Source organism: Scyliorhinus torazame, chromosome 5 (genome assembly GCF_047496885.1).
Source record: "Scyliorhinus torazame isolate Kashiwa2021f chromosome 5, sScyTor2.1, whole genome shotgun sequence".
In the NCBI taxonomy this organism is placed as follows: domain Eukaryota; kingdom Metazoa; phylum Chordata; class Chondrichthyes; order Carcharhiniformes; family Scyliorhinidae; genus Scyliorhinus; species Scyliorhinus torazame.
The window spans coordinates 165,120,758-165,132,059 of record NC_092711.1 but is presented as its reverse complement, the minus strand read 5'-3'; the positions used below and the strand labels follow the sequence as shown (position 1 = coordinate 165,132,059).

The 11,302-nt window shown below is 46.6% G+C and overlaps 1 long non-coding RNA gene across 1 annotated transcript; it reads right to left on the bottom strand.

Annotated features, from left to right (window-relative positions):
- Positions 1–1,605: 1,605 nt before the first annotated feature.
- Positions 1,606–11,043, bottom strand: LOC140420454 (uncharacterized). The gene is made up of 2 exons (XR_011946378.1): positions 10,851–11,043; positions 1,606–2,941 (listed from the first exon to the last, which is right to left on the bottom strand). It is a non-coding gene; the product is annotated as an uncharacterized lncRNA (long non-coding RNA).
- Positions 11,044–11,302: the final 259 nt, after the last annotated feature.

The window sequence follows — 11,302 nt, the reverse complement described above, 5'->3', positions numbered from 1 at the left end:
GGATGTGGAAGCTTTGGAGAGAGTGCAAAGAAGGTTCACCAGGATGTTGCCTGGTCTCCAGGTTCTTGGCTATGAGTAGAGGTTGAATAAACCAGGATAGTTTTCACTGGAAAGACAGAGACTGAGGGGAGACCTGATTAGGTCTACAAAATAGTGAGAGGCATAGACAGGGTGGATAGTCAGAGGCTATTTCCAATGGTGAAGTGCCAATCACCAGGGGTCACAGGATCAAGGTGAAAGGGGGAAAGTTTAAGAGAGATGTGCGAGGTAAGTTTCTCACACAGAGACTGGTGGGTGCCTGGAATGGCTGCCAGAGGTTGTGGTGGAAGCAGGCACATCAGCAACATTTAAGAGGCAACTGGATGGGTACATGAATCGGGACGAAGTCGAGGGATACGGACCAAATAAGGGTAGAAGGTTTTTTATTAGTTAGCACATCATGATCGGCACAGGCTTGGATGGCCGAAAGGCCTGTTTCTGTGATGTACTTTTCTTTGTTTTTACTACATCTCTAGTGATGGTATTTAATTCCTTACCCGTATTTATTTTAGCATTAATGGAATATTCGACACTGATGCAAAATATCTGTTTAACTCCTTTGCCATTTCCTTGTACCCCATAACTATCTACCCAGATTTATTTTCTAAGGGGCCTCTGTGGAGTTGAGGTTACAATCAGATCAGCCGGGAACTTATTGAATGGTGGAGCAGGCTCGAGGGGCCGAGTGGCCTACTCCTGCTCCTAATTCGTATGTTATCACATCCTTTATAATAGATTGTAGCATTTTCCCTCCTACTGATGTCAGGCTAATGGGTCTGTGGTTCCCCGTTTTCTCTCTCCCTCCTTAAATATTGGGGTTACATTTACCACCTTCCAATCTGCAGGAACCATTCCAGAATCCATAGAATTTTGAAAGATGATCACCAATGTATCCTCTATCTCTACAGCCACCTCTTTCAACACTCTGGGATGTAGAGCATCAGCTTTTGGGGATTTATTAGCTTCCAACCACATTAATTTCTCCAGTACTGCTTTTCACTAATACTAATCTCTTTCAGTCCTTCGTGCTCGCTAGTTCCTTGGTTCTCTAGTGTTTTGGGGACAATTTCTGTATCTTCCTCCGTGAAGACAGACACACATTGTTTAGTTTCTCTGCCATTTCCTTATCCCCCATTATAAACTCTCCTGTCTCTGCCTGGAATGGACCCACGTTGGTCTTTGCTAATCTTTTTCTTTTCACATTCCTATAGGAGCTTTTCCAGTCGGTTTTTATGTTTCTCACCAGTTTGCTCTCATATTCTATTTTCTCTTTAACAGTTTCTTGGTCCTCCTTTGCTAAATTCTAAAACAAGTTCCCAGTCCTCAGGCTTCTTAAAAGAATCAATATTTTATGTAACTATGTAACACATCCTGAAATGTTCGTGCTTGCCTGTCTAACGTTTATTGTAAGTACCCAATCTACCACATACAACTTGTTCCTCAGACCTTGGCAGTTTCCTTCTGTGAGAAACACCCAGATGAATTAAACAGATTAACCGTATAACCACTTCATGTGCCCATCTTCATGGCAACATGGCTGCATTGGGGTACTTCCAAACAGAAATGCAAAATTAATAAACCTTTAATTTCCAAACACCCTTTCACTCTGTGAACCTCGTGAAATTTGAAGCCAAGTATTTGCCACAAGGCTCAAGAGCATCAGCCCACTGGAGGCAAAGTCGTGAGACCGGCCAGTCCAGCAGAAAGAAACTCTCCGACCCTCCCGATTGAGCAACTGACAGAATGAATGAAATCCAATGCTACATTGAACTGAGAACAGAAACAATAACAGCAGAATCCAACCCTGTAATCACTTTGAACTTGTTGGTGTCTCAGCAGGTGTGATGAATCACAAAATCAGTTCCCACATTGGGTGCAGATGAACTCGCCGCCGTCGAGGCAGCTGGGATGGATCGCTGAATTCCTCCCTAATCAGAGCAGGTGAACGGCCTCTCCCCTGTGTGAATTCGCTGATGTCTCTGCAGGTTGGATGAATCACTGAATCCCTTCCCACACTGAGAGCAGGTGAATGGCCTCTCCCCAGTGTGAACTCGGTGATGTTTCGGCAGGGTGGACGAATGTCTGAATCCCTTCCCACACAGAGAGCAGGTGAATGGCTTCTCCCCAGTGTGAATTCGCTGGTGTGACTTCAAGCTGGATAACTCAGAGAATCCCTCCCCACATTGAGGGCAGGTGAACGGCCTCTCCCTAGTGTGAACTCGCTGGTGTCTCTGCAGGTTGGATAACCGGGTGAATGCATTCCCACAGTGAGAGCAGGTGAACGGCCTCTCCCCAGAGTGAACACACTGGTGACTCTTCAGGTTGGATAGACGAGCAAATCCCTTCTCACACTGGGAGCAAGTGAAAGGCTTCTCCCCAGTGTGGGCTCGCTGGTGTGGCTTCAGGCTGGATAATTCAGTGAATCCCTTCCCACACACAAAGCAGGTGAATGGCCTCTCCCCAGTGTGAATGCGTCGATGGATCTCCAGTTTAGATGGGACTCTGAATCCCTTCCCACAGTCCCAACATTTCCATGGTTTCCCCATGTTTTGGGTCTCCTCGTGTCTCTCCAGGTCAGACAATCAGCCAAAGCCTTGTCCACACACAGAACACGTGTACGGTCTCTCCCCGCTGTGAATGGTGTGATGTTTTTTCAGGCTGTGTAACTGGTTAAAGCTCTTTCCACAGTCAGTGCTCTGGAACACTCCCACTCGGGTGTGTGTGTCTCGGTGCTTTTCCAGTCACACTGATGTTTAAAATCTTTTAAAGTTGACAGATCGGGCAAACATTTCTCCTTCTAGATTCAAAGGCCGTGATATTCAGGACGATGAATTGAGTGACTCTGTCAAATCGCGAAGTGACCTTTTAGATTTCTGTCTGTATCTCCTCCTCTTCTAATATCCTGGAAAAACAATTTACAGAAGTCATCACTTTAAGACAGGATAGAAATTCAAAACAGACAATTTTTCTTTTCTCTCTTGTTCCCCCGTAACTGTAAATCTCCATCCCACACACTCTCCCTCCATTCTCACTCTGCTGTATCTAATATTCACCCTCCCAATTCTCCTGAAGGTGCTGATTCAGGCCGATTGACAGATTCATGCTCACTGCTTCCTGAACTGGACACAGAGATCAGAATAAATAAGAGCTGTATTCGGCCATTCGACCCATCAAGCCTGCTCAACCATTCAATGAGATCATTGGCCGATCAACCTCAGCACCATTTTCCCACACTATCCTCATATCCCTCGATATCTTCAATATCTAGAAACCTATCAATCTCTGTCTTGAAAATACTCGAGAACTGAGGCTCCACAGTTCTCTGGGGTAGAGAATTCCAAAGCTTCACCACATCCCCATCTCCATTTTTCTGCCTGTTCCCTAGAACCCTTGACTGTCTCGTCAATCAGAAATCTGTCTGGGGGGTCCACGCGAGGCGGATGTGGGAGTAGCTGCTTTTCCGCAGGTTATGGTGCCACTCGCCTAGAATCCATCATTTATCCTGATTGGCCAGCACTCATCTACCTCATCCTTGAATTAATATTTGTTCTCATATCCCTGAAAGACTTCAGGGGTAAGGTTTGGTGAGATTCTGCCGAAGAACCTTATGAAATCAGTCGATAAAAGAGCGCAGGATTCATCAGGGGCAGAGCCGCCTTTTCAACATGGCGGCCTGACCTTCAGGAGGTTTCTTGACCCCGCGCTCTCGGAGGTGGTGAAAATGATGATTGACCAGAGGCTGCCTGTGCTGACTCAATATCCGAGAGCTTATGTGGCCGAGCTGTAAAATACCATGAAGAGGCTCGATGATCCGGAGGAGAGAATCCTGAACTTTTGAGCAAGATGCCTCCTCGGCTGAGGCAAAACTTCAATCCTTGGCAAACCGTCTTAGTGACGTGGCGGAGGTCCTGGAGGACTTGGAGTACTGATGGTCAGAGAAAGAACATTCGAGTCGTCGGCCTGCCAGAAGGTGTGGAGGGTAAGGCTCCCATTAGGTTCTTCGAGGACCGGCTGCCATGTTTTCCCCAAGCTGGATGTGAAGCCTGGGTGTTTCAAATTAGAAGGGGCATCAGATCCTGTCTTTGGGCCTGAGGGATAGTTTTCATCCCAGGTCTGTAATCATTCACTTCCACAACTTGAAAGATCACCAGAGGGTCCTGGAGACGGGTAATGTGAGGTGGGTCCTGGCTCCATGAGGGAGTAAGTTTTTCCTTCTTCCAGGACTTTTCGGCAGCAACGCAAATGGAGCATCGAGGCTTCGATGAAGTTTGAAGGGAACTCAAGGCTGTGGGAGTGAATTATGTCGCTTTATCCGGAGACCCTGAAAATTGTATCTGGCAACTCTGTCAAGTCTTTCGATAATCTGACTGCAGCCTTGGCCTTCGTTAAATCCACGAAGGGCAAGGATTTGGAGGGATGGTTTGCAGCTCAGACTAACTCAGGATCTCATCCGGACTCGTTCCCCATCATTTAAAAAAAAATATTGAGAGTATCCAATTATTTTTTACCAATTAAGAGGCAATAATTTAGCGTGGCCAATTCACCTACCCTGCACATCTTTTTGGGTTGTGGGGGTGAGACCCATGCAGACATGGAGAAAATGTGCAAACTCCACACAGATAGTGACCCGGGGCCAGGATCAAACCCGTTGGCCTCCGCTTGTGATTTGAAGACTGAGAATTTCGGAGATATTGTATTCTGGGTATTTGGTGCAGTAAGGATTAAAAGCCGGAGTTAGTGTGTGTGACTTCTGCAGTCATGTTTCTTAAATAAATCCTAGTTTGAAAGACAACTAAATTTTGGAGCTAGAGGTGCAATTAAAGCATCATAAAAAATGTGGGCTAATGGAGATCGAGGGGATTCCCTGTGGAGTTAATTAGATTTCAGCTTGTAAAATGATGTAATTACTGGGAGGAACCACGGTTTCAGGCTTTTTGCAGCAAAGCAGTGTTTTAGTTGAGGATTAGTTCAAGATGTGAGCAGAGGTCAAGCATCTCAGTTCAGTTGAAAAGATATGTCTGTAGCTAGATTTGCAGTTTCTTTCCAAGCAGTTCCGAAGAGTGTCATTAGAAGACGAGCTGAAACAAGCTGAAACAGCTTCCCAAGTTTCTTCATGGTTCTGACAGGATTCAGATCTTTTCTTTAAAGCGGTGACACAAGATCTCTCTCTCTCAAAGAACCTGTCAAGCAGGTATTGCTCAGGGCTAACTGTGTTTAATGGTGGATTGAGAGCCGAGATGTGTTTTTGTTGTTTGAGTGGGAATAAAGGTAGCAGTTAAGGGTTACTGTATTCACTGTATTGATTAGCATTGTTTAAGGGCTAATTGTCAGCTGTTTTCTGGTGTGATGTTAAACATATTTTAATATTGTGTCAGGAATAAAGTTGGTTTTCCTGTAGCACAGCCCTATTTTGTGTGAAATCACTCCTGGAGTGAGGAATCCTTTCCTCACAGTCTGACAAAACACAAATAAAATATTGGGGTTTGTATCCAGTATCCGAGCCACTGTTCGGGTCTGGTCCGGGATCATAACAGTGAGGAGGTGGGTTATGTGGATGTTTAGAGAACTTTGTACCCGAGGAGCAGAGATTTTACCTTCTTTCCAGCCCCACATCAATGTCATACAAGAAACGACAATTTGTTTGTGCCGAGGATGATCCTACACCTGGTGTCCACTTGCACCACAGGGAGCATCGTAATCGCAGACCTTCCCCCGTTTGTCTGGAGTTTCTGCTCGAGGGCTCACTCCTAGGTCGAGAATATGGAGGTTTGGAGCCTCCCTGAAAGGAGATACATCATTTACCATGCACTTTACGGAAGAGTTTAAGTTCTTCCTTTCGGTTAATTCGACCCCTGGTATTTACCACTCCATTTTGTGGGAGACGTGTAAAACACACTGCTAATAAAAAGTGCAGCATTCTGGAGAACCAGTGGCGTCTGGAGGTTTGTTTCGCGAACGCGGAAGAGAATTATAAGAAGGCTCCTAGTAAGCTATTGCTGAAGGAGGTTAACGCAGCAAGAGTGCCTTTGGACTCCCTGTTGACTCAGCTGGTTGAGAAAAGTTGAGAGTTTGTGAGGCATACGTTGTACGAGTTTGGGAATAAACCGACCAAATACTTGGCTTGTTTGAAGGGGGGGGGGGGCTTCAAGGGTAAGCCCTCTTTTCTTGCTAAGTTACCCTTCAGATGGTTCCCCATGGGATTTAAATATCTGGGCATGTCAATTACCCCCCTCTTTCAGACAGCTATATGGGGCCAACTTTCCACAGCTGATGGTGACTATTAGGTGGGACCTTGCCCAGTGGTCGGCTCTTTCGATTTCATGGTGAGGGAGGATCGCCTTCATTAAAATGAATGTGTTGCCCAGACTGTTGTACCCTCTGCAGATGCTGCCTGTACTGCTGTTGTTAAAGAAATTAATGGAACAATTAGCACATTTATCTGGAACAAAAATAAACCTCGCCTCAAGTTTGTTCAGCTCCAATCACCAGGAGCTAAGGGAAGGTTGGGTCTCCTGAATATCAAGTTTTATTAATTGGCCTCTCGTCTTCGGTTCATAAGAGATTGGGTTAGGATGGACCCAACATCCATCTGGCTCAATACAGAAGCAGACCAGTCAGGTCCCCCTCTATCCAAAACTGGGATAGGCTGATTATGGAATGCATCTCCATGCAATTTTTAATGTCCGTGATTCATTCTGAGTCTGATGCATTGGGTGAAGTATGGGACTCCTATCTCAAATACATAGGCTCCAATTTGACTGACTTGCTCCTCCTGGGCATTCCATGAGTGAATTCAATTTAACTTTGGCCAGGAGTGGGGCACAGTGGGTAGCACTGCTGCCTCACAGCACCAGGGGCCCAGGTTTGATTCCTTGAGTGGCTGTCTGTGTGAAGATAGACATTCTCCCTGTGTCTGCGTGTGTTTCCTCTGAGTGCTCCGTTTTCCTCCCACAGTCCAAAGATGTGCAGTTAAAGTGGATTTATCATGCTGAATTTCTCCTTAGTGTCCAAAGAGGTGTTAAAGAAATTACTGCAACAATTAGCACATTGATCTGGAACAAAAAGTAACCTCGCCTCAAGTTTGTTCAGCTCCAATCACCAGGAGGGTTAGGTGGGTTGACCATAATTAATGCACAAGGTTACAGGGATAGGGCAGAGAGTGGATCTTATTGAAGTGTTCTTTCCGCGGGTCAGTGCAGATTTGAAGGGGCAAATGGCCTCCTTCTGCACTATATAAATTCTATGTCATCTCTGTTCTGTTATTCATTTGAATTTGACTATAGTCTGTTTTAGAATATATTGGGGTGTGCGACCTGCATCGTTATCTTCCGTTTTTATATAATCTTACCCTCTTTCCCCACTCACTATGTTAACCTGTTAACTGGTTGTTCACTGATCTGGCATTTCATCTAAAGGTCCCTCAAATATCCTGTTCCAAATTAATTCTGCAATGTGTTGTAGTTATGCGGCAATAGCTCTTGTTCTGCTCTGTGACCATTTTCCACCAGTTTTTCTGTTACCCTGCTGCATTCATTGTTTAAAAAATGGTTACAAAATATATATATATATTAAAAATCTGTCTAACTCATCCACTCATCCATGAATATATTTAACTACCCCCAAGCCTCCACTGGTCCCCGTGGAAGAGAAATCCAGAGACTAACAACCCTCTGAGGGAAGAGATGACTGGAAATATATAATGTAGCTACAGCACAATATTACAAGGCTAGAAATAATAATAAAAGTACTTTATTACTGAACCATAAATAATATATCTAATCTGCACCATCTAACAACACTGGACATCTCCGTCTGATAGTAATTTATTGTCCCCCTTAAATGTCAACCATCTCCTGGGGAAACCAGCCATTTAATCATGAACATTAGAAAACTGACCATCCTTTTAGCCAGACAAACAAATGTATCAAGGGCGGCACGGGTGGCACAGTGGTTAGCACTGCTGCCTCACAGTTCAGGGACCCAGGTTCAATTGTGGCCTCGGATGACTGTCTGTGTGGAGTTTGCGCTTTCTCCCCGTGTCTGTGTGGGTTTCCTCCGGGTGCTGTGGTTTCCTCCCACAGTCCAAAGATGTGCAGGTTAGGTGGATTGGCCATGCTAAATTGCCCCTTAGTGTCCAAAAGGTTAGGTCGGTTCACTGGGTTACAGGGATAGGGTGGAGGCGTGGGCTTAACTGGGGTGCTCTTTCTAAGGGCCGGTGCAGACTCGATGGGCTGAATGGGCTCCTTCTGCACTGTAAATTCTATGATTCTATGAAGCTGAGGGAGTAAAGGATGTCAATGTTTTTAAGAGAGCGACGTGGATCAAGCTTTCCAGAGTCTGCACCTTCCCTGGATTCACTTCCTTTCCCTTCAGTTGCTGCAAGTGAACAATTGAAGGAGAGAATGAGAAAAGAAATGGAAAGGGGGAGAAAAGAAAGTGTTTTACTCACAGATGTTGGAGACAGGGGAAGTTTCAGTCTGTGTAAAGCTCAATCTTCATTCGGTGAAAGACTGCGGTGCGGCAACCGAAGTGGAAAGGGTTGAATTGGACCCTCCGGAAGGTCGCTGCCCTAGACTCGACATGTATGCTCAAGTCGTCAGGAGTTGCGTCAATGCCAGATTCATCAGTCGCATTCACAAGACAGCCCCGAACATCACCCAAGCACAACGCAATGCCATCCACGTTCGAAGACCAACCGCAACATCGTCATCAAACCAGCAGACAAAGGAGGGGCCACCATCATACTGAACAGAACGGACTACTGCAAAGAAGTGTACCGACAACTCATCAACCAGGAACACGTCAGACATTACCTGCAGATCCGACCAAGGAACACACCCGCCAACTCAATAGACTGATCAAGACCTTGGATCCAGACCTTCAGAGCACCCTACGTGCTCTCTTCCCACGTACTCCCCGCGTTGGAGATCTCTACTGCCTCCCGAAAATACACAAGTCCAACACACCAGGCATGCCTATCGTGTCAGGCAATGGGACCCTGTGTGAGAACCTCTCTGGCTACATCGAGGGCATCTTTGAAACCCATCGTACAAGGAACGTCCAGCTTCTGTCGCGATATGGCGGCTTCTTACAGAAACTCTGCACCCATGGGCCAATCGAACCAGGAACATTCCTCGTCACAATGGACGTCTCGGCACTCTACACCAGCATCCCTCATGATGACAGCAATGCTGCAACAGCCTCAGTACTCAACACCATTAACTGCCAATCTCCAGATGCAATTCCGCAACTCATCCGCTTCATTCTGGATCACAACGTCTTCACCTTAGTCAACAAGTTCTTCATCCAAACACACGGAACAGCCATGGGGACCAGATTCGCACCTCAATATGCCAACATCTTCATGCACAAGTTTGAACAAGACCTCCTCACCGCACAGGACCATCAACCAACGTTATACACCAGATACATTATTGACATTTTGTTCCTTTGGATCCACAGCGAACAATCACTGAAACGACTACATGATGACATCAATAAGTTCCATCCCACCATCAGACTCACCATGGACTACTCTCCAAAATCGGTTGCATTCTTGGACACACTCATCTCCATCAAGGATGGTCACCTCAGCACTTTGTTTTACCGCAATCCCACGGATAACCTCACAATGCTCCACTTCTCCAGCTTCCAACATAAACATATTAAAGAAGCTATTCCCTATGGACAAGCCCTCCTATACACAGGATCTACTCAGACGAGGAGGAGCGTAACTGACATCTACAGATGCAGAAAGATGCTCTTGTACGAATGGGATATGGCACTCGACTCATCGATCGACAGTTCCAACGCGACATAGCAAAAAAAACGCACCAACCTCCTCAGAAGACAAACATGGGACACAACCGACAGAGTACCCTTCGTCATCCAGTATTTCCCCGGAGCGGAGAAACTACAACATCTTCTTCACAACCTTCAACATATCATCGATGAAGATGAACATCTTGCCAAGGTCATCCCCACACCCCCACTACTTGCCTTCAAAGAACCGTGCAACTTCAAACAAACCATTGTTTGCAGCAAACTACCCAACCTTCAGAACAGTGACCACGACACCACACAACCCTGCCATGGCAATCTCTGCAAGATGTGCCAGATCATCGACATGGGTACCACCATTACACGTGAGAACACCACCCACCAGTACATACTCGTGCGACTCGGCCAATGTTATCCACCTCATACGCTGCAGGAAAGGATGTCCCGAAGCATGGTACATTGGCAAGACCAAGCAGACCCTGCGACAATGGATGAAGCGACATCGCGCAACAATCACCAGGCAGGAATGTTCCCTTCCAGTCGAGGAACACTTCAGCAGTCAAGGGCATTCAGCCTCTGATCTCCGGGTAAGCGTTTTCCAAGGTGGCCTTCAGGATGCGCGACGATGCAGAATCGCCGAACAGAAACTTATTGCCAAGTTCCGCACATATGAGTATGGCCTCAACCGGGACCTTGGATTCATGTCGCAGTACATTCACCCCCCCCCCCCCCCCCCCCCCCCACCACCCCCACCATCTGGCCAGGGTTTGCGAAATCCTACCAACTGTCCTGGCCTGAGATAATTCATATCTCTTTAACCTGGGATTACCCCTCTCTGGATCTGTAGACTTAATTACCTGCAAATGCCCGCATTCAAAGCATTGTCTTGCATCTTTGACTGTGTCTATATATGTTTCTGGAACCTACCTCTTCATTCACCTGAGGAAGGAGCAGCGCTCCGAAAGCTAGTGACATCGAAACAAACCTGTTGGACTTTAACCTGGTGTTGTAAGACTTCTTACTGTACTCACCGCAGACCAACGCCGGCATCTCCACATCACTGTCTTTAAGAGAAAGAGAGAGAGAGAGACCTGGGCCAAGCGTTGCAGAGTCTGCACCCTCCCTGGATTCACTTCCTTTCCGTTCAGTTGCAGCAAGGGACCAACTGAAGGCCAGAATGAGAAAAGAAAGTGTTTTGCTCACAAATGTTAGAGACAGGAGGAGGTATCAGAGAGTGTGAAGTTCAATCTCCATTCACACACAAAGCTCGCGCTGATTGGCTGGAGGAGGAGAGTCCTTCCGGTCCTAACTCTTCGCATTGGTCAACGCCTCAGCAGGAAGGTCAGGGGGTGGCCTTTCCCTCGCCTCTCTCTTGGACATGCGCAGTCCAGGGCCGGGGGAGAAAAAAATCACCGAGAGGCTTCTCGCTCTGGCCGGAGCTGTCAGCCGGTTGCCTGGAAACCTTGTCTTGAGGAGGGGGAAC